The sequence below is a fragment of the Emys orbicularis genome, chromosome 17 (genome assembly GCF_028017835.1).
Source record: "Emys orbicularis isolate rEmyOrb1 chromosome 17, rEmyOrb1.hap1, whole genome shotgun sequence".
Lineage (NCBI taxonomy): Eukaryota > Metazoa > Chordata > Testudines > Emydidae > Emys > Emys orbicularis.
In genome coordinates, this window is record NC_088699.1 from 20,790,348 (window position 1) to 20,796,792 (window position 6,445).

Below are 6,445 nucleotides of genomic sequence, written 5' to 3' on the forward strand. Positions count from 1 at the left end.
TAGGCACATCTCACTCTTCCACTACATAACCGACTTTCTGTGGCAAAAAGCACCACTAACTGATTCTAATTCTGAAACGCTATTTTTAGACCAGTGATATTAAGACCTCAGTGGTTCAGGAGCCAAATTGACAATCAACATTACCCAGAAGAGCCACGGTAGTATGAATTCATTATTTCCATTTACTATTGTATATATTTTCACAGCAAAATGACTGACCAAGTGTTATTATTTTATCAGCTGGTTAATAACATAGTAAAAGCATCCTGGCATGTGCTGCAAAGAGCCGCAGGAGACACATTATAGAGACACTTGCGGCTCCCAAACCTCAGGCTGAGGATCACGGTTTTAGACAGTGTTCTCTTTACTTGAGAAGACCCTTCCCAGATCTTCTACCCTCCCCAGCCTAACGCCAAGACCTTATACATTCCAGGCCCTGTGTACCTGCAGCCGGTAGCTGGGCAGCTGTAGCCACAGGCTGAGAGAGCAGCAGGGAGTTGGAGCGACCTTGCGCCCCCCGCCACCCCCAAGCAGAGACATCCCGCGGAGCAGGAGCCGGACCGCGGAGCCCATTTAAACCAGCCACTTCCCTTAGCTCTTCATTAGAGCGGCTGGAGCCGCTTCCCCGGGATTAGCCAGCCCGGCCCACCCGGCCCGGCTCGGCCCCCCAGCCTGCTCCCGCCCGGCTCTGCCCGCCAGCCCACTCCTGCTCCCGCTTCCGCCCGGCTCACCAGGCTCCACGCTGCGCTCCGCCATGCTGGTCTATGACCCCAGTGACCTTCCCTGGCAGCCAATCACCGCGCCCCGTCTGGGTCACGGGTCAGCTGACTCAGGCAGTGGGCGGGGCTCTGGAACCTCAGCGGTGTGCTGAGGGGGCGGGGCTGGCTCAGGGAGGAGCGGGGGGCGAAGTAGGGAGGGGCCCGAAGCAGGAAGGGGCGGGGTCTAAGCAGGGAGGGGCGGGGTCTAAGCAGCCGGAAGTGTCTGTCAGCGCTTGGAAGGCGGGAAGTTCAGAGCGGTTCAGAGCGGCCCGTCGCTCCGCAGAGCAGACCAGGCACCGGGTCAGGCCCGTTTCTCCCGGGCTGTGTGGGGCGGAGCGCGGGCAGCACCCCCGGGACACGGGTACGTGCCTGCTGCGGGGTATAACCGTTATCTCCCCTAGTGAGCCCGTGAGTGATTTCAGACTGAGATCCGAGTCCAGCTCCTGGGCCGATCCCCGGCTCAGGCATCCTGGGGCAGTCACTGCAATTCGCCTGCAATGGGTGTTACCGAGAGCAGCGATTGGCCCTTGCTCTTGGGGGGGGGCGGCGAGTCTCCGTAACACACTAAAACCACTGTACACCCCCCCTGGAGTTTTGCCAGTGACGTCAATGGGGCCAGGAGTTCATCTAGGAGTGTGAAGTGAGCGGCCTTCGTGTGACTATCACTTACAGCCACTTTCAGGCCCTTTCGCACTGCCATAGCCGCGTGAAGTGGTGTTAGTGTGAACGAGACCCGGACCCGTTATTCGTAGTGACAGCTGGTCAGAGCTGTGCTGAAAGGCTGGGCTCGGGTAGCTCAATTTGGAAGTCATAAGAACGGCCAGGCTGAGTCAGACCAAAGGTCCATCTAGCCCAATGTCCTGTCTTCTGACCATGGCCAATGCCAGGTGCCCCAGAGGGAATGAACAGAACAGAACAGATTTCAGAGTAGCAGCCGTGTTAGTCTGTATCCGCAAAAAGAACAGGAGTACTTGTGGCACCTTAGAGACTAACAAATTTATTAGAGCATAAGCTTTCGTGGGCTACAGCCTACTTCTTCGGATGCATAACAGAACAGGTAATCATCAAGTGATCCATATAAAAACAGATTGAATAGATTTCCTCCCCATTTAAATATTTATTTTAAAACAGATGAATGTCTGGCCATGGATCATTATGAGTAATAGCACATTGTATTCATTGTCATCCGTCCTTTGCTTGGTTAATATACCTATTTCAGCAACATATTTTTTTTTAAACTTAATAGAAATTGTTTAGATGGTCCCAACCCAGAAAGTCAGATCTATAGCTTACATTTCTTAAAGTTTGGGAGACTCCCAGTAGGAGGTTCTGGTTTAGTTCTCTCTTTTTAAAAATAAGTAAATAAAATTAAATGAAAAACCTTATAGTTTTAAGCCATGCACTTATCCTGGAAAGCAGCATTACTCAGCTGGTCGAAGGTACTTTGAAAAATGCATCTAAAATTTGCAAGCATCCAATATCCCACCCAAAAAGCTTTGTTAAAAGAAGATTACGTTTGCAAGTGTAGCCTATGAAATGAAAGAGAGCTTCGAAGGAAATAGCTCTCTGGGCTGGTAATTAAATTAAGGATCTGGAAGTGAATACAGAATGCAGGGAACTCAGAAGAAATACAGCCAAGTCCTCTGAGCCAAGGTTACATTCAGAAAAGAGGGAGATGTGAGTGGGGTAGGTGAAAAGAAGAGGCCAAAACCAAGGGAAGGGCTAGCAAGGGTATAGAGAGGTTCTCACTCTACCTGTGGTAGTTATGTGGCCCCATCACTGTAGTATCTGAGCGCCTCACAAAGTCTAACCGATTTCTCCTCACAGCCCCTCGGTGAGGTAGAGCTGTGCTATTATCCCCACTATACAGATGGGGCACTGAGGCACACACAGTCTAACAGCCAGATTTTCAAAGGTATTTAGGCACCTAGTGGAATTTTCAAAAGCACCTAGAAAGTTAGGTGCTTTGTAAACCCCACTAGATGCCTAGCTGCATTTTGGGGTGCCTAAAAACCTTTGAAACACTGGCCTGAGATCATTCAGGAAGTCCATGGAGAAATAGAACCCAGGTCTCTGCGGGCTAGCTCTCTCTCCACTGGACCAGCCTTTCTCTCTGCTGCATGCTGCAAAAAAGAGAACTCTGATACATGGGAGCAAAACCAAGAAGGCCAGTTCTCTGAGACTCCCAGGCTATTGGGAAGGAGGATGTCATGGCTGACAGCATGAAAAGCAGCACAGAAGTCAGGAAGGATGAAGAAAGAAATAGAGAGAGAATGAGAATCAGATGAGAGGAGGTCATTTAACCCCCAAGGGGTGGCAGGTTCTGCCCCATGCTGGGCTGTAGAGCAATGGCTGCTGTGACATTTTATATTTTAACCAAAAACCATTTTGTTTTGTCATTTTTTGTTCCGAGTTTGGGAAAAGGAAGGAATGAGAAAGTGTTGTATGAGTATCAGATGTGTTTATGCCTCAAATTCTTAGGGTTTCAGCTGTATTCAGGCCAATTCCAGAACAAAGAACAACTTGCATCCATAGTATCCATAAAGTCAACTATTATTGTCATGATTTGTATTATTCGTGATATTGTATTATTGTGTCCCTAGCCTCTGTTTGCCAGAAGCAGGGAATGGGTGACAGGGGATGGATCACTTGATGATTCCCTGTTCTGTTCATTCCCTCTGGGGCACCTGGCATTGGCCACTGTCGGAAGACAGGATACTGGGCTAGATGGACCATTGGTCTGACCCAATATGGCCGTTCTTATGTTCTTATTCACTGACACCATCTGTGTGCTCAGCATCATTCAGAATATGCCAGAAAATATAGTCCCTTAGCCAATGCGTATAAAATATGTAGCCCTGGATAAGATGGCTCTAAGATAGTTAAATATGAAGTGTATAATTATTGAACACATGTTAATATCCATGAGTGGAGGCGCTATGGCAATAGTAGTTTTACCTGATTAAGGACTGGAAGATTTGACCATCCAACCTTTTTTTTTTTTTTCGAGAAGAGCTGCCCAGAGTGCCTGTGCCTGTTTATTTTCCTTTCCTGCCTGCAGTGGCCCTGATGTACCTCAGAAGACTCAATTTTTTCTCAACTTTAAAGTGGATCTGTGATGATTTCAGCCTTCATTCTTAAAGAAAAAGTGAGTTTCTGGCCGTCGTGGCTGTGGAGAAAGATTCAAAATGTGACCCCAGTGCACCCTCAAGGCTCAAAAAGCAGAAAGCAAACAAAAAGAACACCAAATCTGTTATTTTTAAACAATCTCGTGATTTTAAAGCCAATCTCATGATTTTTGGTGAGCCTGACTCAAAATTTTTGATTTGGGGTTGGCAATACTGGGAAAGTGACTTGAAAGTGTCAGTTTTACTCCTGTTTAAAGTCAGTTTCTAGTCTAGTATTTGTAGTGAGATATCACCCCTAGAGCCCCAGGCAGATGCAGTATAAAGTTACGGTGCCTTTCCCTAGAAGGGTGTTTCCAAACGTTAAATGATCTATTCCAAGCTTGGTGAACTGCAAAAAGTAAATAGCCTAAATGATAGAAAGTAATCTAGATTTTTCTACAATTGTTTCCATTGTTGTATTCAAGAGTAAGAATATGCTTTAAATTTTTAAGCCTAATCAGTGTCCCTTAAGTGACACGACACAAGATGTCAGAACATGTTAGTATTAGAGCTGAATGGGTCTAATATTTATTTAATTTTCTTTCTGTATATAGGAATTAGATACAGTGCTCCTGTCAGCTAATTTCTAAATTATTGTCTGCAAAAAAAAAAAAAAAAAAAAGTAGTTTTCAGGTGCCTAAGTAGCCCATGTAATCACAGTTAAAGTTGCCGCCCACCACCACCACCACCAAAATCTGAATTGGGGCCCCTGTATGAACTCCTTTAATTCTTGTTTGAATCCCATTATAGTTTTGGACTTCACAACATCCCCTGGCAATGAGTTCCACAGTTCTCATCTGCTCGTTTGGCAGATTCTCACACAACCACGTCCGTGTCTTTTCCCATGCAGCCACCTTGGCATGTTACAAGCTCCCTGAGCTCATCCACAAGGTTCCTACCCTGTCCACATTCAAGTCCCTCCTAAAGACCCGCCTCAGCCATGCTACCTAGAGTGACTATTGTTGATTTTTATATAAAAAGTGAGTAAGTTGCCTATTGTTATTTCCCTTCCTCAGATCTCTGTTCGTAGGTTGGGAACACCTCCTATGAGGGACTGTCCTCATTAAGTATTTGGAAAGTGCCTAATGTATAGTGGGCACCACTGCAAATATATAATGAAGAAGAAGAATAAATCATCTTGGGTCTGGCTCACTGCTTGTCTCAGAGTGCGTTGGGCATGGAACGTGTGGCTGTACTTTGAAAGTGACTATGTCAACATATCAGTCACTCCACTCAGCAGGTCAGCGCAGTATTCAGAGTCATGGTTGCTGATAGAAAGCAACAGAGAGTCCTGTGGCACCTTTAAGACTAACAGATGTATTGGAGCATAAGCTTTCGTGGGTGAATGCCCACTTCGTCGGATGCATTCACCCACGAAAGCTTATGCTCCAATACATCTGTTAGTCTTAAAGGTGCCACAGGACTCTCTGTTGCTTTTTACAGATCCAGACTAACACGGCTACCCCTCTGATACTTGATGGTTGCTGATGTTCACCTGCACATCTACCAATGTGGTATATGACATCATGTGCCAGCAATGCCCCTCTGCCATGTACATTGGCCAAACCGGACAGTCTCTATGCAAAATAATAAATGGACACAAATCAGACATCAAGAATTGTAATATTCAAAAACCAGTAGGAGAGCACTTCAATTTCCCTGGACACTCAATAACAGACTTAAAAGTGGCCATCCTTCAACAAAAAAACTTCAAAAATAGACTTCAACGAGAAACTGCAGAACTGGAATTAATTTGCAAACTTGACACCATCAAATTAGGCCTGAATAAAGACTGGGAGTGGCTGGGTCACTACAAAAAATAATTTTCCCTCTGATAGTCACATCTTCTTGTCAACTTGGAAATGGGCCACATCCACTATGATTTTATTGGCCTTGTTAGCACTGACCCCCCCACTTGGTAAGGCAACTCCCATCTTTTCATGTGCTGTGTATTTATACCTGCCTACTGTATTTTCCACTCCATGCATCTGATGAAGTGGGTTACAGCCCACAAAAGCTTATGCCCAAATAAATTTGTTAGTCTCTAAGGTGCCACAAAGACTCCTCGTTGTTGTTACTGATACAGACTAAAACGGCTACCACTCTGAAACCTAGTGAAATAGTGTTTCCTAATATCCAACCTAGACCTCTCCCACTGCAACTTGAGACCATTGCTCCTTGTTCTGTCATCTGGTACCACTGAGAACAGCCAAGCTCCATCCTCTTTGGAACCCCCTTCAGATAGTTGAAGGCTGCTATCAAATCCCCCCTCACTCTTCTATTCTCCAGACTAAACAAGCCCAGTTCCCTCAGCCTCTCCTCATAAGTCATGTGCTCCAGCCCCCTGATCATTTTTGTTGCCCTCCGCTCGACTCTCTCCAATTTGTCCACATCCCTTCTGTAGTGGGGGGACCAAAACTGGACGTAATACTCCAGATGTGGCCTCACCAGTGCCGAATAGAGGGGAATAATCACTTCCCTCGATCTGCTGGCAATGCTCCTACTAATACAGCCCAATAT